The sequence below is a fragment of the Aulostomus chinensis genome, chromosome 4, assembly GCF_037954235.1.
Source record: "Aulostomus chinensis isolate RoL2024-O1b breed Wild chromosome 4, RoL_Achi_v1.0, whole genome shotgun sequence".
NCBI lineage: Eukaryota > Metazoa > Chordata > Actinopteri > Syngnathiformes > Aulostomidae > Aulostomus > Aulostomus chinensis.
In genome coordinates this window covers 24,828,203-24,855,856 of record NC_141323.1, presented here as the reverse complement: position 1 = coordinate 24,855,856, position 27,654 = coordinate 24,828,203, and the positions used below count along the sequence as shown (strand labels likewise).

Genomic DNA, 27,654 nt, shown 5'->3' with positions numbered 1-27,654 from the left:
TCAAGAAACAAGAAAAACCTCATATCGTATGTTGTTTTCCGTTTGACCTGATTCTTGGTTGTCAACTAACTGCTCATTGGCTTTCTTGATGGAACAACAAAAGCAAAAGTTGAAGACTTTGAATATCCAGGCCTCTGGCGTGATTCTCAGCTGTCATTTAAATTTCACATGAACTCAGTGTCCAAGCAAATATCTGGTTTGCTAAAATGACTTTTGTCCTTCTGTTGACTTTTTCCATGAGAAGTCTGGAAAAGTATTATAACACAGTTCATGTTCCCAATGTTGGACTACGCTGGTGGTTTCTATGGGAACACTGGTGACGGCCCCAGGCCTGGGTCCTATGCAGCGTTGTGTGTGCAGGGTCCTGTTGGTGGGTGTGTTTGTGTCTTTGCAGGTTTGACGTCCTCAACAGTCAGGTTCCTTCATACCTGACAGAGCTCACAGGTGAACCCTGCCTCTCGCCCATAAATGCTGGGATAGGCTCCAGCCCCCCTGCAACCATTAATGTGGGTGTTTTGTTAATTTCATGCCACATGAAATTATTATTGGTCACTTTTCTAGCAACAGTCTCACAGTGGCAAGACAAGAACACTTCTACTTTTGATGATGACAGTTTGTTCAACACTAAACTTCATCCAGTACCATGTTGTCAAACACTGGAACATCCACAGCACCTGAACAGGGACCTGAACCCTGGACCCTGAGATTAAAAGTCTGATGCTCTACCGTCTGAGCTACTCAGGCTCTTTCTACAGCATTTAGACAGGAAAAGAAACACCTGTGAAGGTCAAACTGCTGCTTTCTTGACTTGTTCAATACTCCATGTTAAAGTCCACCATGCTTTTGATTGGCTCTGATTCTCTGTGGCAAAATCCAACAAGAGGCTCCAAAAATGTCTTGAATGTCATAAGAATGCACAGGACGAGATGTTAGTTTCCTTCATGTCTGCAGTTCCTCCACTGGAAAGTAAAGTCAATGCTGTTCCTTTGCTGAAACCTGGGATCGGACCAGGGACCTTTAGATCTTCAGTCTAACGCTCTCCCAACTGAGCTGTTTCAGCTCTGAGGGAGGGCCCTGCTTCTCTCATTTTATAATCTCTTCCACTCTCACTAGACCTGAGAGAGGATTTGAGCTTCTGAAGTCATGACACATTGAACAGTTCGACAGGACCATTTTTGATGAATGTCTGAATCACACAAGCCTTTTTTGTTTGTCTTCTTCCCAGTTGCCTCAACATTGTGTGAGCCAATAATTCCACATCTGTACCAGACACACCTTTTGTTGGTGGGTTTTCTGGATCTTTCTGTTCTAACAGTGTCTTTTGTCTTAATTATGCCACTTTCACATGATACAAACACAAAATGAAAAGCAGAACAAGCCAGAACCCAAAATATGGATTTGCAAGGTCAAACAAACAACAACCAGTCAAGCAAATGAAACCAACAGAAAACAACTACTGGTTCAAAACCAGTAAACAAAAACTGACAACATGAGCCAACAGTGGTGGTGTCTGTCAAAGAGGTGGAGCTCTGTCCTTCACCTGCAAGATTTCAGCAGGCAGCTCAGGTCCAGTTTTCTTCACTGTGCCACCATGATAAGTTTCCTCCTGAGAAGTTCTTGTCCAAGGTCATAGCTGGTAAAAGAATTGTCACAGTGATACTGGGACCCTGCAGTCCAGTCGTCATATCCAGGACCACACTGGACATGGCCGTCTTTGTTTGTTTTGTTGTTGTGCAACGTGAGAGAACGTGACAGACCATTTTATACCAAAGACAGGCTCTGTGTGTGTGTGTGTGTGTGACCATGTTAAATTCTTTTAAATAAATGTGTTTCAACCTGCTATTATTTGTATGCTGTATGATTTCTGAAAACCAAGACTAACTAAGTGCGCTGACCGATTGAGCCACAGAGACTCTGAGTCTCCTGCTTTTCATGAAGAGTTTTCAGGCTAATTTCAGAGTGTGAGGTCCACACTGCACATTTGAGGGAACATGAGGGACAGCTGAGAGTCTGACTGTCATGGCGAAAGCCTTCAGCACTAGAACTGAAACAGCCCCCACCATCTTAACCCCCCCAGACCAAACATCATCGTCCAGCCTCCAACCAGAGGTCCATCAGTTATCATGGGAGCCACGTGTGGAGTCTGGATTCTTTTCTAGAAAGTGACGGCAATGACAGTCCTGCCAAGTGACATCACTGACATGAATGGATGACTTCAGTGCATCCAATTACCAAGTGCACTGCAGCAGTCCTTGTTGCTGTCTGCTGTTGTGTCACAGCAAAGTCTCTGGTGCTGGGATGAGGTCATGGAGACGATCTGGGAGCAGTCCTGATGTTAAATGGACAAAATGTGTCAACATGAAATAAAATTGGAAACCTATTTGAAGCCTTATTTTGTGTTTGATGGACATTTTTTAAATCTCTAATGACTTGTTTTAACTGAACCTACTGGATCCTGTGGTGCCTGATGAGGAGACAACTTGCAACTCTCTTCTGGCAGGCCTCCCTGCATGCTCATTCAAGCCTCTGCAGATGATCCAGAATGCAGCAGCACGCCTGGTGCTTCCAGCCCAGCGCTGCTCCAAATCTCTAGCCAGACTCTTCTCTTCTGTTGTTCCCAAATGGTGGAAAAAACTACCCAACTCTGTGTGTTCTGCTGAGTCCCTTTCTACTTTTAAGAGACAATTGAAGACTCAATTGTTCAGAGAGCACCGAGGCACTTGACCTGACTCTTCTCCTCTTTGTGCTGTGGGGTAGAATAAGTCAGAGGGTCCAAGACCCAGCACTTAGTGATTATGTAGCACTAACTGTGTTGTGTGATGTTGTATGTCTGTCAAAAAAAAGAAAAAAAAAAAGGGAGGGGGGGGGGCGACACTTCTTCTGCCACTAGATGGCGGTACCTGTGACCAAATCACAACTGAAGCACTTTTTCGCTTCCTATGGACTTTTCCTTAATTAAGTCTAAATTCTTGCTTGTGTTGTACGTCACTTTGGACAAAAGCGTCTGCTAAATGAAATTGTAGAATTGTAGAATTGTAGAACTTGGGTACAAAGTTGAAGAGGAGGGTTTTTGGAGGGGAGGGGATTTTTTTTCCAGTGTTGTAAATCAAAATAACTACAACTACATGCTAGAATTTCTCAAAATGTCCTGACTAAGATGGATTCCAAACCAAATCAGCTGTCACAAGGGAAAGTCTGCATGTAAACACACACACACACACACACACACACACACACACACACACACACACACACACACACACACACACACACACCAACTGACATTCCCAGGGACTAAACCAAACCAATTCCTACTTACTCCACCTCAGTTCCAGATGAAACTGGTTGAACATGGAACCGTCCCACTTGGAACATTTCCATCACCTTCACCACCACTGGAGTATCAACAAAGATTTTGGTCAACACCAGAATGGTTGAGACAAGACAACATGCTACCAATTCTCTCTCTCTCCCTCATCATCAGCTGCTACAGCCATTGAAAGAAAACCTTCGACACATGGACCTACAGTAGGAGCAGATGTTGTCTCCTCTGGAACAGCAGTTTAACGTTGTTGGCAGGACTTGAACCTGCGCGGGGAGACCCCAATGGATTTCTAGTCCATCGCCTTAACCACTCGGCCACAACAACTACACTCCCATGCACATGAGTAGAGGATTGATATTCAACAATTAATCTTCTACACAGCACAGTAGATTTTTTTTTATCTTCTCACAAACACAAACTATTTGTGTGTGTGTGTGTGTGTGTGTGTGTGTGTGTGTTGTTTACCAGCAAGCTGAAAACTGTTGTGGTTTTTGACAATTCTATTGTTTCTGAATGAAAATCATGTGAAGGGACTTCCGGTGACGCCATGATGTAGAAGACACGAGGGAGAATTGCTCCGAGAGAAAACTTATGTAAAAATAGCTCTTTAACGTGATATTAGCAGCAGAAAGGGGTCGAGGACGCGGATAATCAGAGACTAAAGATAAGAGAAATAAAATGGACAAAAAAGGGAAGTCAGCTAAGAAAGAAAATGCAAATGATACAGGCGCCGGCGGAGCGCCGCACCGGGGATGGCGATGTCCGGAGACGAGGTATCGATGATATTAGCGGAGCTCCGTAAACTACGCCAAGAACATGCAGACGCGGTGACGGAAAACAAAGGAGCCTTAGCAAGACTAGAAGCTAAAATAGCTGAAATGGGGGAGAAAATGGCTCAGTTGGAGCAGCGGTCAGATGAGATGGAAGAGAGGATTAACGACACGGAAGGCCAGACGGCGAGGCTGGAAAGAATGGTCACTTTTCTACTTCAACACGAGGCAAGGCTGTCCGCGAAATGCTAGGACTTGGAATCAAGATCAAGAAGAAACAACATAAGAATACACGGAATCCCAGAGGGCGCTGAGAAAAACGACACCATAGGATTTGTGACTCATTTTATTCAGTCCTCAATGAACTTCCCTGATAAAATGGCGGTTCATTTCGAGAGAGCGCACCGATCACTGACTACGAAGCCGAGAGAAAACACGGCCCCCCCGCGAGCAATAATTGTTCGCTTCCTCAACTACAGGGTGAAAGAACGGCTGATTCAAGAAGCATGGAAGAAAAAGCTCACGTATGAGGGACGTAACGTCTACTTTAACCAGGATTACACAAATGAAGTACAAAAAAAGAGGAAACAAGTAAGGGAAGTCATAAAGAAACTGAAGGAGAAGAACGACTTGACTCGCAATCACTAGAAAATAAAACACTGGCATTCCTCAAAAGATTGCACTTACCGTCATTATTAACAGAGGAGGCATCTGAAATGGTTAGGCCAATCTCAGTACAGGAAATAGCTAATACAATTAAGGTACTTAAAAATAATAAATCCCCTGGCACGGATGGGCTCTCGGGAGAATTTTATAAGTGTTTTGCGAAGGAGATTACACCAGCCCTTTTCAAAGGATTTAATTATGCCCTGACATCAGGTGACCCAGCAACATCTTGGTCAGAAGCCATTATCTCAGTCATACATAAAGAAGGAAAGGACCCAACCACATGTGAAGGATACAGGCCTGTCAGCTTGTTATGTAGTGATCTGAAGATATTGACTCATATTTTAGCACATAGGATACAGATATATATAACAAAATTAATCAAACCAGATCAGACAGGGTTCATCCCTGGTAGACAAGGAGCTAACAATATTAGGAGAACATTAAATCTTATATCATGTACTAAAAACAACAGACAACCCGCTTTGATGCTCAGTTTAGATGCACAAAAGGCATTTGACCGGGTAAAATGGAGCTTCCTATATCGGACATTAGAAGTTTTTGGGTTTCATTCAACATTTATAGATTGGGTAAAATTGGTTTATAAAAACCCCAAATCACGGATTAGAGTTAACGGATGCTGTTCAGATTTCTTTCCCCTCAAAAGAGGGGTCAGACAAGGGGATTGTCTGAGTCCATTGCTGTTGGCATTAAGTACTGAACCATTAGCCGAATCAATAAGACAAAATAAGGATATTAAGGGAATAAGAGATGAAGGGGGAGTGGAGCATAAAATATTTTTATTTGCTGACGATATATGAACATATCTAAGTGAACCCTCCTTAACTATACCAGCTTTATTGAACAATCTGAATGAATATGGAGAATCATCAGGTTATTTAACTAATGAATCTAAGTCAGTAGCAATGATGCTTTCAGGCAAATATCCAACTGAATTAGAGGGAAAGTTCAATTTCAAATGGACCACCACAGGGTTTAGATATCTTGGCATCATTATTACTCCCATTATATCACAGCTATTTAAAGAAAATTATGGAAAACTGATTACAGAAATAAAGAAGGATTTGGCCAGATGGGAGATATTGCCCCTGTCGATGGTGGGAAGAATCGAAACAGTGAGAATGAACATTGTACCCAGATTGTTGTTTCTGTTCGAGTCACTGCCAATTATGGTCTCTAGTTCAACTTTTAAGATGTTAGACAAAATCATATCTAAATTTGTTTGGCAAAATAAAAAAGCTAGAATCAAATACAAAATCCTTCTTTGCCCAAAAGAGAAGGGAGGGTTAAATTTACCTGGTCTAAAAAATTATTATTGGGCAGCACAACTTAGAGCGATTATTACGTGGATCACGAAGGAGACAGACACAATGTGGGTGGGAATGGAACAAAATTCCTGTCAGAAAACACCTTTGGAGGTACTCCCGTTTTTGAAAGAGAAGATGCAGAAAAAAGAGGGGCTGCGTAATGACTGGATTAGGGTAACAATAAAAGTATGGTCAATAGTGCGAAAAAAACTGAAAATATCGAACTCAATAAGTAGAATCACCAAAAAAGCAGGAAATCCAGACTTTTTACCATCTGTTATGGATGCAGGGTACAACAAATGGAGAAGTAAGGGGTTAATTTATATTGCACAAGTTTTCAATGGACAGTATATGAAGTCGTTTGAGCAACTTAAAAAAGAGTTTAACTTACCGAACCATGACTTCTACAAATTTCTACAATGAAGACACTACCTTCAGAAGCACAGAGAGTGGGAAAATATTTGTAGAACACCATCTAAGCTGGAGGAATTGCTGTTGTCGTATTTGGAGGGGGAGACTAAAAAGGGGTTAATATCAAAAATCTATAGAGTACTACAACATGAATGTAAGGACAACAATTTGGATGTTAAGGAAAAATGGGAATTAGAAACAAATACGATTATACCAGATGAAAATTGGGAGGAAACATTCAGAGCAGGACACAAATTAACAAGCAGCCCAATGTGGAGGGAGTTTGACTGGAAGGTGAAGATGAGATATTTCAACACTCCATCTAAGACTTCAAAATATAGCAACACATCTGAACTGTGTTGGAGAGGATGTCAGTTAATAGGAGATTTTACGCACATATTCTGGGATTGCCCACAGCTGTTGAACTTCTGGGAGAATGTTCGGAAGGAGATTGGGCAAATTTTGGACATTAATTTTGCTTTGGACGCAGCAATGTTTATCCTCGGCATACCACCTGAGAATCTGACAGACAGAAACCTGATTGCTTTGTGGAGGATTTTGATTCTGATCGCTAAAAAGACAATAACAGCCTGCTTGCTAAAGCCAGAACCTCCAAACATATCACAATGGAGGAATAGAGTAAAAAATGTATACATCATGGAAAAAATCACAGCAAGGTTACAGCTGAAAACAGGACAGTTTGCTGAAAGATGGGCACCAGTGAAAACAGTATTGGAATTATAAACATCAACTTTTTTTTTTCTTTTTTTTTTTCCATGTGTATCTTGGAAAAGTATCTGAACACTTGTCTGGAATATTTGTCTGCGCATCTCTGTCATGTTCTATCTGTGCTGTATGTATGTTAAATAAAAAATAAGTTCAAAAAAAAAAAGCCTCACAGTAATTCAATAATCTAGAAGTAGAAACCAGAGTCACTTGGGACGAGGATGGGATTCAAACCCATGCTTGCAGAGCACAATGGATTAGCAGTCCATCGCCTTAACCACTCGGCCACCTCATCTGCTGATGGCAACCCTCACCTTTTAAACAGCTGAACTCTTTGGAGCCTATTTTTCAGAAATGGACCCAGCAGGAGCCACTGAACACAACTCTGACATAATCAGGCTTCTTCCCAGCAGCATCGTGCTACAGAAGGCAGAATACAGACCATCAAAACATCATCAGAGTGAACACCAGCTGATGTTTACAAGTTTAATTCACCTTTTACTACAAAATGACATCCAAGCTCAGATTCTCTTGTCCTGATTGAACAAGTAAATGTTTAAGAAGATGAGAGTACCAGACTTTTTCATCCAAGGAAACAAGCATCCTATCACTGTCCTATGCAGAGTTTCTATGAAAAAAAGTGAGACAACCCCAAGATTTTCTTTTTCCTCTTGTTGGATTTTGCCACAGAGAATCAGAGACAATCAAAAGCTTGTTGGACTTTAACGTTGGAGGACTGAACAAGTCATGACATCATCAGTTTTACCTTCACAGGTGCTTCATTTACTTTACTTTCAATTTTACAGAGGTCGAACCTGAAATCAAAGCTGTCTGTCAAAAGAAGTGAAAGCTTCCCAGGCTGTGATGTTCTTGTCTACAAACTCTGTCTTGTATGGAGCTTCAATCTTTAATAAAAAGAATAAAAAGAAGATAACATTTGTTGTGATTTGGCGCTTTAAAAATAAAATTTACGACTTACATGGAAACTGTCGGGGGGGGGGGTGGAGCCTCCATCGGGTATGTGTTTGATGTCTGAATTCTGTCTCTGATGTCTGAATTCTGTCTTTGATCTCTGGGTTCTGAGCATTGATCTCCTGCTTCAGTCTTTGATCTCTGACTGATCCTAAACTAATCAAAGGATCACATCAGCATATTGGTCCAGTCTACAGATGGTGATTTTACCTATTTGAAGCCTTATTTTGTGTTTGATGGACATTTTTAAAATCACTAATGATTTTTTGACTGAACATCCTGGACACTGTGGTGCCTGATGAGGAGACAACTTGGGTACAAAGTAGAAGAGGAGGGTTTTTGGAGAAGGGATATTTTTGCAGTGTTCCAAGTCAATAATAACTGTGGCAAAATGTCATCATTTTTCAAAATGTCCTCACGAAGATGGTTTGAAATTCTGTCTCTCCCTCATCCTCAGCTTCTACAGCCCTTTAAAGAAAACCTTTGACTCGTGGATCTAAAAAGATCAGATGTTGTCTCCTCCAGAACATCAACACTTTAACGTTGTTGGCAGGACTCCAACCTGAGCAGGGAGACCCCAATGGATTTCTAGTCCATCGCCTTCACCACTCGGCCACAACAACCACATTCACACACACATTTGTAAAAGATTCACATTTACACAATTCTTTAAAATTATGTCACAAGCCCATTTGTGTGAGGTCCTAGTTTCTCTTTTTCAGCATTCCTTTGTTTCCAGGTCTCTAATAAGTGCAGAATTACAAAGACAAGCAAGCTTGATCCATCCTGGGCAGGTGATATGAGCCATTGACCACTGGCCAGAGACCCTGGCACAGACATTGGGGGTGGTGATAGAGAGCATTTCTACAATTATATTCTACATTTATAGAATTCTACAATCCTACAATTTCATTGAGCAGACGCTTTTGTCCAAAGCCACTTGCATATGTTTTTGGTGAGTTTGGCTCCTGAGCTTGAGACAGTTGTGACTCATAAAGGACAGCTTCAAATGCAGCTGTGAAGCCTCATTGTCAGCAGGGAGGAACGACAGGTGTCTCCCTCTAGCGGCTCCTCACAGCAACACAAGCCTCATTTCATTCACATGCATCCACCACCTCACTACCAAAGGCCAGTTGGGCCTCCACAGACAGGTGAGTTTCAAGTGTTGGACAAAGGTCTTGAAGATGTTCTTATTAATTCTATAACATCTGAGATGAAAATCGATGGAATTACAACTAACAAGCAGCCAAACACCTGATCAGATGCTCCTTCATGAGGCTGAGAAGAATCAATCTAAACTGGGATGAAGAAAATTAATTGAGAGGAGAAACCTACTGATTGGATGACATGGACCCACCTGATCCATGTCAGCCTTGTTGGAGCAGAAAGAGGTGGATCAGAGGAATCAGTGGATCAAGACTCAGGTGTCAGATGCAGAATGTCTTTATTGACAATGGAGTCAGAGAAATCTTCCAATGTGAGAGAACGTGACAGACCATTTTATACCACAGACAGGCTGTGTGTGTGTGTGTGTGTGTGTGTGTGTGTGTGTGTGTGTGTGTGTGTGTGTGTGTGTGTGTCCTAACTGACTGGAAACTGAATAATAACCAGACTAACTTTTGTTATTGACCAAGTCTGGGTGACTCACTTAATTCATAACTGAAGTGATTATTTAATTAATAAACAGAACATTTGTCCAAAAGTCATGATCAAATTCATGTAAAATCTGAGCAACGAGGGTTTGAAAATGTTCAAATGAGCCAAAACAATGTCCTGGGATCCAACCAGGGACCTTTAGATCCACACCAATCTTCCCTGACCTCATAGAAACTGGAACATTTCAACAAATAAATTCAAATTCAACTCAGCAGCAACTCTAGAACAGTCAGAGCACTTGCTAATTCCCCTGTTAGCTCCAGATCAGACAATGCAGGCTCACCTTCACGCTTGGTTGTACGACCGTCACCAGTTGAAGCTTCTCTGGTTCAACAAACTCTGGGGACTCAAGACACAAGTCAGCACCGGTGCAGGTCCAGATCCAGATGTTAGCTGATGGGGACAATGGCTTAAGGGAGCTCCAGGTAGCTGGTTTGAACTGGTCCCTCATCTCTGTGAGTAGAAACCATCTGAGGTGGAGGGTGAAGATCTGCTTTGTCCTCCTGATCTCCCAGTAAAGCCAGTATCAGTAGCGGCTGGCTCATAGGGGGCGCTGGGGCGCCGCCCCACCAGCTGTGGAGAGGAAAATCTCTACATGTATTTATACATATATATGTGCATATGTTTACAATTTGTATCGTCAATGTCAGCCTTACTTAATTGTGTGTGTCTACATGCAATATGGGTCATTTAAACAACATTTACGCCAAATGACTCATTCAATGAATAGTGAATTTACTCTGATAGACTGTATAATTTGTCTTTAGGGGCGCTCGTCAAAGCGCCCCAGACCTGCAATTAATTAGCCAATCCTGTATGGTTGCTAGGGAAAAATAATGAATAATTGGCCAATCAACATCGCCAAATTTAATGGCGTAGGGGCGCTGGAAAAGTCGCTCCTAGGCCAACGTAAAATGCGTGAAGGTTTGGATTGCTAAAACTAGCTGAGGAGCCCGCGATATTCTTTTTGCGTAGTGAGATTCCCAGATTTCCGAATCCCTACGAAAAAAAATACCGCGAGAAGTGAGTGAGAGAGAAAATGGCGACAACAACGATCGAAGTTCAAGAGCAGCAGTTTCCACCGAATTCGGTGAGATCCCTTTTAAATTTCCCTTTTGCGAGGAGGACCATGGCGGAAAAAATCCGCGTTAAGGAGCTGGGACCGGACAAGCCTGAAATCAACATCCAGCAGCAGTCCAAGGAAAAGGCTAAATCCTACAACAGGACTTTTTGCCGGAGCTGGTTTCAGCGCAAGCCGTGGCTGACGGGTTGTGGAGCAGCCAACGCACTTTTTTGCTTCCCCTGCATCCCTTTCAGGAGTGACCGGTGTGATTCAGCATGGACACAGACAGGAATCACTGACCTGAAGCACCTCTCCGAGCGGATTAAGAAACACGAAAGAGCGAAAATTCACATGGAAAACTGCGTGAAGCTAGCGGTTCTTGGGAAGATTAGCATAGCAACGCAGCTCGATGACAGTCACCGCATCGCTGTAAGGAAGCACAATGATGAGGTAGATAAGAACCGTAACATCTTATCTAAGATAATTAACTGTTAAATTCTGTGGTGCTTTTGAACTGGCTCTGCGGGGACATGACGAAAGTGATTCCTCTGACAACGCTGGAATATTCAGAGGTCTAGTTGACTTGATGGCATCCATTGATCGGGACTTGAGGGAGCACCTTGAAAATGCAACCGTTTTTAAAGGCACCTCGAAGACAGTACAGAACGAGCTCCTGGACTGTATGCTGGCAGTTTTGAGAGAACAGATCCTGGATGAAGTTAAATCGGCAGACTTTTTAGCGATCCAGGCTGATGAAACTACTGACGTTTCAACACAGTGTCAGTTAGTCTTAGTTCTGAGATACATTGACGACCGCCACAATATTCAAGAACGGTTCTTTGAATTTTTGAAACTGCCCAACACCTGTGCGGATGCAATAGCCAGTGCCTTATTGGAGAGGCTGCACAGCATCCTTTCTGAGGGACAAGAAAAGAAGCTGATTGCCCAGGCCTGTGATGGGGCAGCTGTGATGAGGGGTGCCAAAGGAGGAGTGCAGCGAAAGGTACAAGACATCTATCCAAACGCTCACTATGTTCACTGCTATGCCCATCAGTTAAACCTGATACTGCAGCAAGCAACCTCCCACATCCCTCAGAGCAGTCACTTTTTTTCTGACATGGGGGGATTTGCTTCTTTTTTCTCTAAGTCAAGCAAGAGAACTGCAGTGCTTGATGAGATGGTTGCGCACCGACTTCCAAGTGCATCATCAACACGTTGGAACTTCAACAGTCGTGTTAACACAGTTTATGAGCACAAGAAGGATCTGGTGAATTGCTTTCAGGCTATCCGGAACAGTGAAGGGTTTGATAGCCAGACAAAGAGAGAAGCTGGTGGCTATGTGAGAATGCTGGAAGATGAAACTTTTTGTTTTTTACTGGCCCTGTTCCACAAAATCATGCCACATGTGGACATCCTTTACAACCAGCTGCAGAAGAGAAACATTGATGCTGTCTACATGGCAGGAGTCACCCAGACATTCATTGACCACATGCAGGCTATCAGGTATGCTAAATTAATTAATTTGTAGCCTAACCTCAATTTCTCTGTATATGTAGACTTAAATGCTTATATATCATCTTATTTAAAGAATTGATTTATCTGTATAATATAATTGACAGTAATGATATCCACCTTTGGTTTTGTTAATGTATCCCTAACCAGTTTTTAGAACTTACTCATGAAACTTATGTGTTGGGTCAGGGAGGATGTGCCTACTCTGGCTGAGGATGAGGAGTTCAGGGGACCTGCTCAGGAGCCACCCGCAAAGAGACGCAGAACCTTGGGAGAAGACACACTGCACCATTTGGCACTGGAGGTAAGAACTTGCTTCTTAGTGTGATTTGAATCACATTATTAAATAAAATCAAAATAAGATGTTGGCCATATGATACAGTGGTCCAGACTTAAATGTATATTCTTTTATGATGATGTGAATCATTACAGTATGTTTATTACATAATATAGGCTAGCTCATCAGGTCAATGTATGAAGACAAGTGAAGATGCAATAATTCCTATTTTGTATAATTATATCATTGCATAGGTATGTGACACCATTGTGAGCCATGCCAAGGAGAGATTTAGTTTCACCAAGCATCTTGTCAGCGCCACACTCCTGCAAGGAGACCTGTTCCCACAGCACAGCCGAAAGTTCCCAGATTCAGCACTGAAAACCACAGTGGAAGCCTATCCCTCATTGGACAAGGCCAGACTTCAAACAGAGCTGTCTCTGATCTACGGGAACGAAGAGTTTCAGAGTTGCAGTGGTGCACTGGCTCTCTATCAGGTTTTGATGGAAAATAACCTTCAAGACACGTTCACTGAAACTGTAAGTCTGCTCAACATCCTCATCACCACACCAATGACAACGTCAGAATCTGAGAGGTGCTTCTCCACTTTGAAGAGGATAAAAACTTTTCTTACAAATACCATGGCACAAGATCGGCTCAACGCTCTGGCTATGCTCTCCATTGAGAAAAAACTGACACGAAACATTCCTGGTTTCAACACCAGGGTCATTGAGAAATTTGCCTCCCAGAAAGAGAGACGAGCAAAGTTCCTGTACAAATGACTGCTGAATTCAAACACACACCCAGAAAGACTGAAACAAATAGACAGAGAGACAGAGGGAGAGAGACAGGTAGACGAAGAGAGAAAGAGAGACGGACACAAAGAGAGAGAGACAGAGAGAGACACACACACTAAGAGACAGACAAACAGAGATAGAGACACAGAGAAAAGGACACAAAGACGGAGACACAGAGAAGGAGACAGACACAGATGAACAAAGAGAGAGACAGAGAGAGAGAGACAAACACACACATTGTTGATTTGTATTGTATAGATTAAGCTCAAATCACCTTCTGTAAAGTTAACATCATTGTATAATATTTGATCGCATAAAATTTACTGTAGTTGTAAATTGTTGTTGGTTTTTTTTGTCTTTGAAACTGTCGATTTTAAGAAGGAAAGTAAATACGATTTTAAAACATTTAATAATTGTCCGGCTGCTCTTTTTGAATGATTATACTAGACTAGGCACGGAAATGTTTTTGGCACACCAGCCCCACCAAGAATTTTTTTCACCTGCCACCACTGGCTTCTGTCATTTAGTTTCCAGGAAATGTTGATGACACACTGGGATTTTTTGTTCTCCTGCTGTCACTGTCAAGTGCCAGCTTAACATGTGAGAGGTAGCAGGATCCATGCATGTGTTCATGTTTACAGCAGACAAGGAGGAAACCTTGGAGGATTTCAGGGACTTTTAGCAGTGGTTCACACTTCAGGTGTGAAAGCTTCTGAGTATAAAATTTTAAGTGAGCGAGCCAGGAGTTGAACCTAGAATCTTCTGACAGTAGTCAGTCATGCTATCCATTGCACCACCAGCCCTGTGAAGACCTCTTCATGTTCATGTGTACTTGATTTTATAGACAATCCAAACGATCTGGTGGCATTTTCAGGGGACACAATGGTGCAGTGGTCAGCACTGTTGCCTCACAGCAAGAAGGTTCCAGATTTGAGCCCCAATTGTGTGAGTCTGCATGTTCTCCCTGTGTCTGTGTGGGTTCTCTCTGGTACTCCAGCTTCCTCCCACAGTCCAAAGACATCAAGAGGGGACGAGGCTGATTGATACTCTAAATTGACTGTAGGTGTGGCTGTGAGTGTGAATGGTTGTCTGCCTGTATGTGTTGGCCCTGTGATGGACTGGTGACCTGTCCAGGATGAACCCCGCCTCTTGTCCGAAGGCTGCTGGGATAGGCTCCACCCCCACACACAAACCTTGACATATAATCAGTGGAGAAAAGGAAACTAATCGACACTCATGACTGAATCTGTTTTGAGAACTGAACTGGATATAAACTCTGAGAATTCAGAGTAAGAACCAGGAGGGTGGGACACAATAATAGATAGGAGGAAATGTGGAGTCTGGGTTCTTTTCTAGAATGTGAAGGCAATGACAGTCCTGCCAAGTGACATCACTGACATAAATGGATTACTTCAGTCACATGACTGGATGACTTCAGTCACATGACTGGATGACAGTGTAGATGCCAATTTAGAGGTTGGTGAAATAGTCTCTGAGAATCCAGCTTGAACCAACGCCCTCCTTGTTCTTCAAAAACCCAAACAGCGACCATCAGTCTCCCTCCAATCCTGTACTTGGGTTCAATGTTGCTGTTCCATTTTGCAGCAGTAGGTGTCGCTGTGATACCAGGTTCAGTTCAAGAGTCCCAACTCCAGCTCATGTTGGTGACCTCAGTGGCAGGGGAAAATGGCGCTTCAGTGGATCATGTGGATCAACTCATGTCTGTCCTCACTGCTCCACAGGTCTGTCAAATGTTCTGTAAAATAGTTTGACCCAGCAGAGATGCTAGATTAGGAGTTGATGGGAGTTGTTGCAGATACCAGTGTCCAAAGTCCAGCTTGAACCCAGTTTGTGCCACTTATTTGTCAAGCTAGCAGTGATTCTTTTCACTGCCAAGCTAAAGTGACTTCTGTCAACAAAGGTAAACATACAAAAGGATATTTCTACTGTCAGTTCAAGATTTTTATCAAACTCCTTTTTCATAGCTTCAACCTTCCTCTTGTGTTAGCTTTCTGTTCCCATCTCTGATGTTAACGGGTCAGTTTTGACCCTCGTCTTCAACCAGCTGTAAAATAAACTAAAAACAATTTTCTATCATCCAAGTTGTTTCCCATCTCCCGGTTACCTTGTTAGGCTTCCTTATCCATGGAAATATTGATGGGAATATTTTGTTGTGGGCCTCTGGACCTTTTTTTAGTCAGTAAACCCTCGATTTCAGTTAAAAAATGATCAAATGAACCTCAAGAAAATCATAGAAATAAACAAAAGGTTGTTGTGTTTCCTGACCATTACTGAGGGGTGTTAGAACACATCTCTGACATGGATTGGTTTGATTTATTATTCATTTTAATATTATTAACTATTGTAACATCCATGGTGTTATGGGTCAGTTTCGACCCTCATATATTTACTTCAAGAAAAAGGCAAAAAAGTCTCTTTTTTTCAGCAATAGAACTTTAATACAAACACAAAATGAAAAGCAGAAATGGAGTGACTGCAGGAACAGGAGCTCCATGGAGCTCAAAGGAGTGATCACTCTCAACTTTGAGTAGTCCTGTTCAGAGTTTTCCAACAGGGCTTTGAGAGACCAAGAGTTCCCCAGAGCTGCAAGGAGGAACAAGAAGGAGACTTGGAAAAAGAAGGGAGGGAAACCTGTTGATGTGTTATGAACTTAAGTCACATAAAGTTCTCCATTTATTGAGTTTGTATTTTAAAACTTAATTGTGCATTTCAGTGTTGAACAATAAAGAATGTGTTTATTGGTGATAAAGCATTTCAAGCTTTAAGTAGGAGGAATTGCTTTCTTGATCACCCCTTGACTAAAAACACCTACAAAATAAAACACACCACTGCTGTGGGCACCCACCTCATGGGAGTCAGGCCCCTGGTGGTCATGGCCCCCAGGAGCCGTGGTGGGCGTCCCTGATTTTCATTTCTGAAAGGTGGCAACCTGACAGCAAACAAACCCATCCTCTGAACTTGGAGTCTCAGTTGAGGCTGCATCTGAAACCAAAGACTTTGTATGAATAACTGTCAACCCACATTCTTTGTCTGGACTAAAAGTTAATTAGTTAACAGTTAGCTAAGCTACCTGTGGTCAACTACTGATTTAAAAAAGGTCCAGAGGCCAACAACAAAATTTTCAAATCATCCAGTCATGTGACTGAAGTCATCCATTCATGTCAGTGATGTCACTTGGCAGGACTGTCATTGCCGTCACATTCTAGAAAAGAACCCAGACTCCACATGTGGCTCCCATGATAACTGATGGACCTCTGGTTGGAGGCTGGACGATGATGTTTGGACTTGAAGGAAAACTCCTTGTCCAAATTCCATTGTGTTCAAATTTAAAGTCCCACAATAAGAAGTAGCTGAATCTGACAGGTGAAGGTTTGGAACTCCAAGATGGTTGATGTTTACTTGACTTGATGCTCTGACTGTCAGGGTAGATGACAGCTTCTTTCTGCTGCTGCATCTGAGTGGCTATGATTGGAGGTTTTACCTCCCAAATTTGTCTGGTTCCAGGGGAAATTTTAAAATTCCAGTCCCCAGCCTTGGCTGTTCTGAAACTCTTCTCCTGAATCACTCCTGAGCTGCAGAAAGAAAAAATACCAGTGCCCAACCAGATCAACTTCATGGCTGCTAACAGCCTCAGACACTTGATTTCCATCAATCTGGAGCCAAGAAGGCCCTCACCTGTGGTTCTCCTCCAGGAGGGTCCAGGTTCTGCCATTGTGGCTCCTTGTGCCACTGCCAGAGAGTCTCAGCTGCACACTGCAACATTTCAACAGGAGATTTACATTCCTTCAAATGTCCCGACATCTTATTCCAATGGTTCTGTTCTATCTTTATATTTTAAAATCAATCACACAATGAAAGCTGCCACAGCTGGTTTAAGTGAGAGAACACACTAAGAGATTTGAAACCAGTAAAATATTTTTCTGTGTGCAAACTAGTGAGGGGCATGGAAGGATATTTTACCACCAATACAGAACCCAAACTTTAGTCATGTGATGAGATGGCGACTGTGAAGAGTGATTATGAAGTTAATGGACAAAATGTGAATTGAAAGAAAATACATTAAAAAATACTAAATAAACAAATAAATAAAAGAAGGAGCACAAATGACATTTTTCTGCACAAATTTACTGGTATTAGACTGCATTTTTGGTTCATGAGTAGATGAAAGAGTATCACATATATATTATATACATGTGATACATGCACGTGGCTTTGGACAAAAGCTTAAAGAAATTGTAGAATTATTTAAACACACCAAGTGGACTGTTTCAGGTTTCTTGAAGATGCTTCAGCTCTCATCCAAGAGGCGTCTTCAGTTTTCTTCACTGATGGGAGGATTTATAGCTCTGTGGGGGCGGGACCTTCTACAGAGGTGATTGACATATGTGAGCTCTGGGTGTCTGAGTTGTTTTGGTCAGGTTGTGAAAGGGAAGTTGACTCAACTGGTATCTGTGTCAGTTAAAAGCCTCACAGTAATTCCATAATGTTGGAGTAGAAACCAGAGTCGCTCACGACGAGGATGGGATTCAAACCCACGCGTGCAGAGCACAATGGATTAGCAGTCCATCGCCTTAACCACTCGGCCACCTCGTCTGCTGACAGCAGCCCTGAGCTTTTAAACACCTGAACTCTTTGGAGCCTATTTGTCAGAAATGGACCCAGCAGGAGCCACTGAACACAACTCTGACATAATCAGGCTTCTTCCCAGCAGCATCGTGCTACAGAAGGCAGAATACAGACCATCGATACATCATCAGAGTGAACACCAGCTGATGTTTACAAGTTTAATTCACCTTTTACTACAAAATGACATCCAAGCTCAGATTCTCTTGTCCTGATTGAACAAGTAAATGTTTAAGAAGATGAGAGTACCAGACTTTTTCATCCAAGGAAACAAGCATCCTATCACTGTCCTGTGCAGAGTTTCTTTAAAAAAAAAAAAAGTGAGACAACCTCAAGATTTTCTGTTTCCTCTTGTTGGATTTTGCCACAGAGAATCAGAGACAATCAAAAGCTTGTTGGACTTTAACGTTGGAGGACTGAACAAGTCATGACATCATCAGTTTTACCTTCACAGGTGCTTCATTTACTTTACTTTCAATTTTACAGAGGTAGAACCTGAAATCAAAGCTGTCCATCAAAAGAAGTGAAAGCTTCCCAGGCTGTGATGTTCTTGTCTACAAACTGTCTTGTATGGAGCTTCAATCTTTAATAAAAAGAATAAAAAGAAGATAACACTTGTTGTGATTTGGCGCTTTAAAAATAAAACTTACGACTTACATGGAAACTGTCTGGGGGGGGGTGGAGCCTCCATCAGGTATGTGTTTGATGTCTGAATTCTTTCTCTGATGTCTGAATTCTGTCTTTGATCTCTGGGTTCTGAGCATTGATCTCCTGCTTCAGTCTTTGATCTCTGACTGATCCTAAACTAATCAAAGGATCACATCAGCATATTGGTCCAGTCTACAGATGGTGATTTTACCTATTTGAAGCCTTATCTTGTGTTTGATGGACATTTTTAAAATCATTAATGACTTTTTGACTGAACATCCTGGACACTGTGGTGCCTGATGAGGAGACAACTTGGGTACAAAGTTGAAGAGGAGGGTTTTTGGAGAGGGGATATTTTTGCAGTGTTCCAAGTCAATAATAACTGTGGCAAATATCATCATTTTTCAAAATGTCCTCACGAAGATGGTTTGAAATTCTGTCTCTCCCTCATCCTCAGCTGCTGCAGCACTTTAAAGAAAACCTTTGACTCGTGGATCTAAAAAGATCAGATGTTGTCTCCTCCAGAACATCAACACTTTAACGTTGTTGGCAGGACTCCAACCTGAGCAGGGAGACCCCAATGGATTTCTAGTCCATCGCCTTCACCACTCGGCCACAACAACCACATTCACACACACATTTGTAAAAGATTCACATTGACACAACTCTTTAAAATTGTGTCACAAGCCCATTTGTGTGAGGTCCTATTTTCTCTTTTTCCGCATTCCTTTGTTTCCAGGTCTCTAATAAGTGCAGAATTACAAAGACAAGCAAGCTGGATCCATCCTGGGCAGGTGATAGGAGCCATTGACCACTGGCCAGAGACCCTGGCACAGACGTTGGGGATGGTGAGAGAGAGCATTTCTACAATTATATTCTACATTTATAGAATTCTACAATCCTACAATTTCATTGAGCAGACGCTTTTGTCCAAAGCCACTTGCATATTTTTTCGGTGAGTTTGGCTCCTGAGCTCAAGACAGTTGTGACTCATAAAGGACAGCTTCAAATGCAGCTGTGAAGCCTCATTGTCAGCTGGGAGGAACGACAGGTGTCTCCCTCTAGTGGCTCCTCACAGCAACACGAGCCTCATTTCATTCACATGCATCCACCACCTCACTACCAAAGGCCAGTTGGGCCTCCACAGACAGGTGAGTTTCAAGTGTTGGACAAAGGTCTTTAAGATGTTCTTATTAATTCTATAACATCTGAGATTAAAATCTATGGAATTACAACCAACAAGCAGTCAAACACCTGATCAGATGCTCCTTCATGAGGCTGAGAAGAATCAATCTAAACTGGGATGAAGAAAATTAATTGAGAAGAGAAACCTACTGATTGGATGACATGGACCCACCTCATCCATGTCAGCCTTGTTGGAGCAGAAAGAGGTGGATCAGAGGAATCAGTGGATCAAGACTCAGGTGTCAGATGAAGAATCTCTTTATTCACAATTGAGTCAGAGAAATCTTCCAACGTGAACGTGACAGACCATTTTATACCAAAGACAGGCTGTGTGTGTGTGTGTGTGTGTGTGTGTGCGTGTGTCCCTACTGACTGGAAACTGAATAATAACCAGACTAATTTTTGTTATTGACCAAGTCTGGGTGACTCACTAAATTCATAACTGAAGTGATTATTTAATTAATAAACAAAACATTTGTCCAAAAGTCATGATCAAATTCATGTAAAATCTGAGCAACGAGGGTTTGAAAATGTTCAAATGAGCCAAAACAATGTCCTGGGATCCAACCAGGGACCTTTAGATCCACACCAATCTTCCCTGACCTCATAGAAACTGGAACATTTCAACAAATAAATTCAAATTCAACTAAGCAGCAACTCTAGAAAAGTCAGAGCACTTGCTAATTCCCCTGTTAGCTCCAGATCAGACAATGCAGGCTCACCTTCACACTTGGTTGTACGACCGTCACCAGTTGAAGCTTCTCTGGTTCAACAAACTCTGGGGACTCAAGACACAAATCAGCACCGGTGCAGGTCCAGATCCAGATGTTAGCTGATGGGGACAATGGCTTAAGGGAGCTCCAGGTAGCTGGTTTGAACTGGTCCCTCATCTCTGTGAGTAGAAACCATCTGAGGTGGAGGGTGAAGATCTGCTTTGACCTCCTGATCTCCCAGTAAAGCCAGTATAGATGTTGAGCTTGGAGGAGTTGATGGCCTCCTTCATCTTCTTGTTGGAGATGTTTGCTAAACTCAGCACCACCACAGATCAGAGGAAAGTCCACTTGTCAGCTGGACACTGGAGTTTCTCGTGACCTGCAGGATCTTAGTTGTGGTGGCAGCAGGCCTGTTCTAAGAGCTTTGCTCACATTCATGATCAGGCTTCATAATGGTTCTGGACCACTGTGTGATAGGAGCTGATCCTGGAGCAGCAGAAGACAAATATAGAGAAGAAAAGACAAAAGACAGAGAGAAATGAGGGAGAGAATGACAAAAAGATGGGAACAAGATGAGGGTGAAAGACAAGCAGAGAGAAAGACAGGGGGACAGGGGGATGGAAGACAGACACACAACCAACAACAGCAACAGCAGCAATAATAGTTTTGATATTGTCCTGTTATTGATGTTTTCATGTGAAAGTGGCATATTTAAGATAAAAGACACTGTTAGAACAGAAAGATCCATAAAACCCACCAACCAGAGGTGTGTCTGGTACAGATGTGGAATTATTGGCTCACACAATGTTGAGGCAACTGGGAAGAAGACAAACAAAAAAGGCTTGTTTGATTCAGACATTCATCAAAAATGGTCCTGTCGAACTGTTCAATGTGTCATGACTTCAGAAGCTCAAATCCTCTCTAAGTTCTAGTGAGAGTGGAAGAGATTATAAAATGAGAGAAGCAGGGCCCTCCCTCAGAGCTGAAATAGCTCAGTTGGGAGAGCGTTAGACTGAAGATCTAAAGGTCCCTGGTCCGATCCCAGGTTTCAGCAGAGGAACAGCATTGACTTTACTTTCCAGTGGAGGAACTGCAGACATGAAGGAAACAAACATCTTGTCCTGTGTATTCTTATGACATTCAAGACATTTTTGGAGCCTCTTGTTGGATTTTGCCACAGAGAATCAGAGCCAATCAAAAGCATGGTGGACTTGAACATGGAGGATTGAACAAGTCAAGAAAGCAGCAGTTTGACCTTCACAGGTGTTTCTTTTCCTGTCTAAATGCTGAAGGAAGAGCCTGAGTAGCTCAGACGGTAGAGCATCAGACTTTTAATCTGAGGGTCCAGGGTTCAAGTCCCTGTTCAGGTGCTATGCTGGTGTTCCAGAGTTTAACAACATGGTACTGGATGAAGTTCATTGTTGAACAAACTGTTATCATCAGAAGTAGAAGTATTCTCGTCTTGCCACTGTGAGACTGTAGCTGCAGGTCAAATGTGAGATAAAAGTGACTAATAATAATTTCATGTGGCATGCAATTAACGAAAGACCACAAATGACACTGGTCAAGTTAAATTTATTTATATTGCACCAAATCACAACAAAACTTATCTCATGACACTTTACAGGTAGAGCAGGTCCAGTACCAAACTGCTTCAATGAATCTACACCCAACAATTCTCCATCAGCAAGCACATCCTGCAAAAGCGGCGACAAAAACCTTCCTTTTAACAGGAAGGAACATCGAGCAGATCCAGGCTCAATGGGGACGGCCTTCTGCTTTGACCGATTGGGGGGAAAGAGAACAGGCACAAAACAGATAATGGAGGAAGACGGATATGTAGAAGGAAAGAGAGGGACAGAGATAAAGAGAGAGAGAGACTGATGGAAAGACGGTGATGTGAGTAGGTGGAGTTACGGGTGGCAGCTTGAGCCTCTTCAGCTCTGCAGCCTCCTCCAGCAGCACCCAGATCTGGAATGAGAGGAGCCTAAAAGGCTCCAGAAAAGGAGACAAGTTAGTAATACCTATGAGTATAATTAATGTATGACACATATAGGAGGAGAGAGAGGAGTAGAGAGAAGCCCAGTACACTGCATCTGCCATCTGTCTACTTCAAATTACACGCTGCATGACATTCAATTTCAAAGCTGCAGAAAGGCGCTTCAAGAAAAGGTGTGTGAGGGAAGCTCACTCATGCTGGTCCCCAAACACTCAAAGCTGCCCTTTCCTCACAAAGAAACAAAAAAGCTTACAGCACCTGGTATTCCCAGGCGGTCTTCCATCGAAGTACAAACCAGGCCTGACCCTGCTTAGCTTCCGAGATCAGACGACATCGGGCGTGTTCAGAGTGGTATGGCCGTAAGCCCTTGACTCTCAGACACATGGGCTCTATATCCATTTCACTCACTTTACAACCTCAGAAAAAAAGTGACGTGCAACAGCCTCACGGTCTTTTCAAACGTCAAATCGGTGTCCTGTCAATACAAAGAAAAGAATGTTGATGTCATCGAGAGAAAAGTACTGCATCTGCCATCTGTCTTCTTCAAATTAACCACTGCATGACATTCCATTCCAAAGCTGCGGAGGGCGCTTCAAGAAAAGGTGTGTGAGGGAAGCTCGCTCATGCTGGTCCCCAAAGACTCAAAGCGGCCCTTTCCTCACAATGAAACAAAAAAGCTTACAGCACCTGGTATTCCCAGGCGGTCTCCCATCCAAGTACTAACCAGGGACGACCCTGCTAAGCTTCCGAGATCAGACGAGATCGGGCGTGTTCAGAGTGGTATGGCCGTAAGCCCTTGACTCTCACACACATGGGCTCTATATCCATTTCACTCACTTTACAACCTAAAAAAAATGTGATGTGCAACAGCCTCACGGTCTTTTTACACACCAAATAGTTGTCCTGTCAATACAAAGAAAAAAATGTTGATGTCATCTAGAGAAAAGTACTGCATCTGCAATCTGTCTACTTCAAATTACACACTGCATGACATTCCATTCGAAAGCTGTGGAGGGCGCTTCAAGAAAAGGTGTGTGAGGGAAGCTCGCTCATGCTGGTCCCCAAAGACTCAAAGCTGCCCTTTCCTCACAAAGAAACAAAAAAGCTTACAGCACCTGGTATTCCCAGGCGGTCTTCCATCCAAGTACTAACCAGGCCCGACCCTGCTTAGCTTCCGAGATCAGACGAGATCGGGCGTGTTCAGAGTGGTATGGCCGTAAGCCCTTGACTCTCACACACATGGGCTCTATATCCATTTCACTCACTTTACAACCTCAGAAAAAAAGTGACGTGCAACAGCCTCACGGTCTTTTCAAACGTCAAATAGGTGTCCTGTCAATACAAAGAAAAGAATGTTGATGTCATCTAGAGAAAAGTACTGCATCTGCCATCTGTCTACTTCAAATTACACGCTGCATGACATTCAATTTCAAAGCTGCAGAAAGGCGCTTCAAGAAAAGGTGTGTGAGGGAAGCTCACTCATGCTGGTCCCCAAACACTCAAAGCTGCCCTTTCCTCACAAAGAAACAAAAAAGCTTACAGCACCTGGTATTCCCAGGCGGTCTTCCATCCAAGTACAAACCAGGCCTGACCCTGCTTAGCTTCCGAGATCAGACGACATCGGGCGTGTTCAGAGTGGTATGGCCGTAAGGCCTTGACTCTCAGACACATGGGCTCTATATCCATTTCACTCACTTTACAACCTCAGAAAAAAAGTGACGTGCAACAGCCTCACGGTCTTTTCAAACGTCAAATCGGTGTCCTGTCAATACAAAGAAAAGAATGTTGATGTCATCGAGAGAAAAGTACTGCATCTGCCATCTGTCTTCTTCAAATTAACCACTGCATGACATTCCATTCCAAAGCTGCGGAGGGCGCTTCAAGAAAAGGTGTGTGAGGGAAGCTCGCTCATGCTGGTCCCCAAAGACTCAAAGCGGCCCTTTCCTCACAATGAAACAAAAAAGCTTACAGCACCTGGTATTCCCAGGCGGTCTCCCATCCAAGTACTAACCAGGCCCGACCCTGCTAAGCTTCCGAGATCAGACGAGATCGGGCGTGTTCAGAGTGGTATGGCCGTAAGCCCTTGACTCTCACACACATGGGCTCTATATCCATTTCACTCACTTTACAACCTAAAAAAAATGTGATGTGCAACAGCCTCACGGTCTTTTTACACACCAAATAGTTGTCCTGTCAATACAAAGAAAAAAATGTTGATGTCATCTAGAGAAAAGTACTGCATCTGCAATCTGTCTACTTCAAATTACACACTGCATGACATTCCATTCGAAAGCTGTGGAGGGCGCTTCAAGAAAAGGTGTGTGAGGGAAGCTCGCTCATGCTGGTCCCCAAAGACTCAAAGCTGCCCTTTCCTCACAAAGAAACAAAAAAGCTTACAGCACCTGGTATTCCCAGGCGGTCTTCCATCCAAGTACTAACCAGGCCCGACCCTGCTTAGCTTCCGAGATCAGACGAGATCGGGCGTGTTCAGAGTGGTATGGCCGTAAGCCCTTGACTCTCACACACATGGGCTCTATATCCATTTCACTCACTTTACAACCTCAGAAAAAAAGTGACGTGCAACAGCCTCACGGTCTTTTCAAACGTCAAATAGGTGTCCTGTCAATACAAAGAAAAGAATGTTGATGTCATCTAGAGAAAAGTACTGCATCTGCCATCTGTCTACTTCAAATTACACGCTGCATGACATTCAATTTCAAAGCTGCAGAAAGGCGCTTCAAGAAAAGGTGTGTGAGGGAAGCTCACTCATGCTGGTCCCCAAACACTCAAAGCTGCCCTTTCCTCACAAAGAAACAAAAAAGCTTACAGCACCTGGTATTCCCAGGCGGTCTTCCATCCAAGTACAAACCAGGCCTGACCCTGCTTAGCTTCCGAGATCAGACGACATCGGGCGTGTTCAGAGTGGTATGGCCGTAAGCCCTTGACTCTCACACACATGGGCTCTATATCCATTTCACTCACTTTACAACCTCAGAAAAAAAGTGACGTGCAACAGCCTCACGGTCTTTTCAAACGTCAAATCGGTGTCCTGTCAATACAAAGAAAAGAATGTTGATGTCATCGAGAGAAAAGTACTGCATCTGCCATCTGTCTTCTTCAAATTAACCACTGCATGACATTCCATTCCAAAGCTGCGGAGGGCGCTTCAAGAAAAGGTGTGTGAGGGAAGCTCGCTCATGCTGGTCCCCAAAGACTCAAAGCGGCCCTTTCCTCACAATGAAACAAAAAAGCTTACAGCACCTGGTATTCCCAGGCGGTCTCCCATCCAAGTACTAACCAGGCCCGACCCTGCTAAGCTTCCGAGATCAGACGAGATCGGGCGTGTTCAGAGTGGTATGGCCGTAAGCCCTTGACTCTCACACACATGGGCTCTATATCCATTTCACTCACTTTACAACCTAAAAAAAATGTGATGTGCAACAGCCTCACGGTCTTTTTACACACCAAATAGTTGTCCTGTCAATACAAAGAAAAAAATGTTGATGTCATCTAGAGAAAAGTACTGCATCTGCAATCTGTCTACTTCAAATTACACACTGCATGACATTCCATTCGAAAGCTGTGGAGGGCGCTTCAAGAAAAGGTGTGTGAGGGAAGCTCGCTCATGCTGGTCCCCAAAGACTCAAAGCTGCCCTTTCCTCACAAAGAAACAAAAAAGCTTACAGCACCTGGTATTCCCAGGCGGTCTTCCATCCAAGTACTAACCAGGCCCAACCCTGCTTAGCTTCCGAGATCAGACGAGATCGGGCGTGTTCAGAGTGGTATGGCCGTAAGCCCTTGACTCTGACACACATGGGCTCTATATCCATTTCACACAATTTACAACCTCAGAAAAAAAGTGATGCGCAACAGCCTCACGGTCTTTTTACACACCAAATAGTTGTCCTGTCAATACAAAGAAAAGAATGTTGATGTCATCTATAGAAAAGTACTGCATCTGCAATCTGTCTTCTTCAAATTAACCACTGCATGAAATTCCAATCCAAAGCTGCAGAGGGCGCTTCAAGAAAAGGTGTGTGAGGGAAGCTCGCTCATGCTGGTCCCCAAAGTCTCAAAGCGGCCCTTTCCTCACAATGAAACAAAAAAGCTTACAGCACCTGGTATTCCAAGGCGGTCTTCCATCCAAGTACTAACCAGGCCCGACCCTGCTAAACTTCCGAGATCAGACGAGATCGGGCGTGTTCAGAGTGGTATGGCCGTAAGCCCTTGACTCTCACACACATGGGCTCTATATCCATTTCACTCACTTTACAACCTCAAAAAAAAAGTGATGTGCAAATGCCTCACAGTCTTTTTACACACCAAATAGTTGTCCTGTCAATACAAAGAAAAGAATGTTGATGTCATCTAGAGAAAAGTACTGCATCTGCAATCTGTCTACTTCAAAAAACACACTGCATGACATTCCATTCGAAAGCTGTGGAGGGCGCTTCAAGAAAAGGTGTGTGAGGGAAGCTCGCTCATGCTGGTCCCCAAACACTCAAAGCTGCCCTTTCCTCACAATGAAACAAAAAAGCTTACAGCACCTGGTATTCCCAGGCGGTCTCCCATCCAAGTACTAACCAGGCCCAACCCTGCTTAGCTTCCGAGATCAGACGAGATCGGGCGTGTTCAGAGTGGTATGGCCGTAAGCCCTTGTCTCTTACACACATGGGCTCTATATCCATTTCACACACTTTACAACCTCAGAAAAAAAGTGATGCCCAACAGCCTCAGGGTCTTTTGACACGCCAAATCGGTGTCCTGTCAATAAAAGAAAAGAATGTTGATGTCATCGAGAGAAAAGTACTGCATCTGCCATCTGTCTTCTTCAAATTAACCACTGCATGAAATTCCATTCCAAAGCTGCAGAGGGCGCTTCAAGAAAAGGTGTGTGAGGGAAGCTCGCTCATGCTGGTCCCCAAAGACTCAAAGCGGCCCTTTCCTCACAATGAAACAAAA

The 27,654-nt window shown here is 43.1% G+C and overlaps 11 non-coding genes and 4 pseudogenes across 11 annotated transcripts; 2 read left to right on the top strand and 13 right to left on the bottom strand.

Moving 5' to 3' along the window:
• Positions 1 to 3,567: 3,567 nt before the first annotated feature.
• Positions 3,568 to 3,649, bottom strand: trnas-aga (transfer RNA serine (anticodon AGA)). Its single transcript has one exon. It is a non-coding gene; the product is annotated as a tRNA-Ser (tRNA).
• A 14,386-nt stretch (positions 3,650 to 18,035) lies between these two features.
• Positions 18,036 to 18,117, bottom strand: trnas-gcu (transfer RNA serine (anticodon GCU)). Its single transcript has one exon. It is a non-coding gene; the product is annotated as a tRNA-Ser (tRNA).
• A 3,557-nt stretch (positions 18,118 to 21,674) lies between these two features.
• trnaf-gaa (transfer RNA phenylalanine (anticodon GAA)) lies at positions 21,675 to 21,747 on the top strand. The gene has a single exon. It is a non-coding gene; the product is annotated as a tRNA-Phe (tRNA).
• A 243-nt stretch (positions 21,748 to 21,990) lies between these two features.
• trnak-uuu (transfer RNA lysine (anticodon UUU)) lies at positions 21,991 to 22,063 on the top strand. Its single transcript has one exon. It is a non-coding gene; the product is annotated as a tRNA-Lys (tRNA).
• Positions 22,064 to 22,938: 875 nt separating this feature from the next.
• Positions 22,939 to 23,057, bottom strand: LOC147264044 (5S ribosomal RNA; annotated as a pseudogene).
• A 310-nt stretch (positions 23,058 to 23,367) lies between these two features.
• LOC147264043 (5S ribosomal RNA) lies at positions 23,368 to 23,486 on the bottom strand (annotated as a pseudogene).
• Positions 23,487 to 23,795: 309 nt separating this feature from the next.
• Positions 23,796 to 23,914, bottom strand: LOC147264042 (5S ribosomal RNA). Its single transcript, XR_015115637.1, has one exon. It is a non-coding gene; the product is annotated as a 5S ribosomal RNA (ribosomal RNA).
• A 311-nt stretch (positions 23,915 to 24,225) lies between these two features.
• On the bottom strand, positions 24,226 to 24,344 carry LOC147264041 (5S ribosomal RNA; annotated as a pseudogene).
• Positions 24,345 to 24,654: 310 nt separating this feature from the next.
• LOC147264040 (5S ribosomal RNA) lies at positions 24,655 to 24,773 on the bottom strand. The gene has a single exon (XR_015113090.1). It is a non-coding gene; the product is annotated as a 5S ribosomal RNA (ribosomal RNA).
• A 309-nt stretch (positions 24,774 to 25,082) lies between these two features.
• On the bottom strand, positions 25,083 to 25,201 carry LOC147264039 (5S ribosomal RNA). Its single transcript, XR_015115636.1, has one exon. It is a non-coding gene; the product is annotated as a 5S ribosomal RNA (ribosomal RNA).
• Positions 25,202 to 25,512: 311 nt separating this feature from the next.
• On the bottom strand, positions 25,513 to 25,631 carry LOC147264038 (5S ribosomal RNA; annotated as a pseudogene).
• A 310-nt stretch (positions 25,632 to 25,941) lies between these two features.
• On the bottom strand, positions 25,942 to 26,060 carry LOC147264037 (5S ribosomal RNA). Its single transcript, XR_015113089.1, has one exon. It is a non-coding gene; the product is annotated as a 5S ribosomal RNA (ribosomal RNA).
• A 309-nt stretch (positions 26,061 to 26,369) lies between these two features.
• LOC147264036 (5S ribosomal RNA) lies at positions 26,370 to 26,488 on the bottom strand. The gene has a single exon (XR_015115522.1). It is a non-coding gene; the product is annotated as a 5S ribosomal RNA (ribosomal RNA).
• A 310-nt stretch (positions 26,489 to 26,798) lies between these two features.
• On the bottom strand, positions 26,799 to 26,917 carry LOC147264035 (5S ribosomal RNA). The gene has a single exon (XR_015114481.1). It is a non-coding gene; the product is annotated as a 5S ribosomal RNA (ribosomal RNA).
• Positions 26,918 to 27,227: 310 nt separating this feature from the next.
• On the bottom strand, positions 27,228 to 27,346 carry LOC147264034 (5S ribosomal RNA). The gene has a single exon (XR_015115464.1). It is a non-coding gene; the product is annotated as a 5S ribosomal RNA (ribosomal RNA).
• Between the last annotated feature and the right edge of the window lie 308 nt (positions 27,347 to 27,654).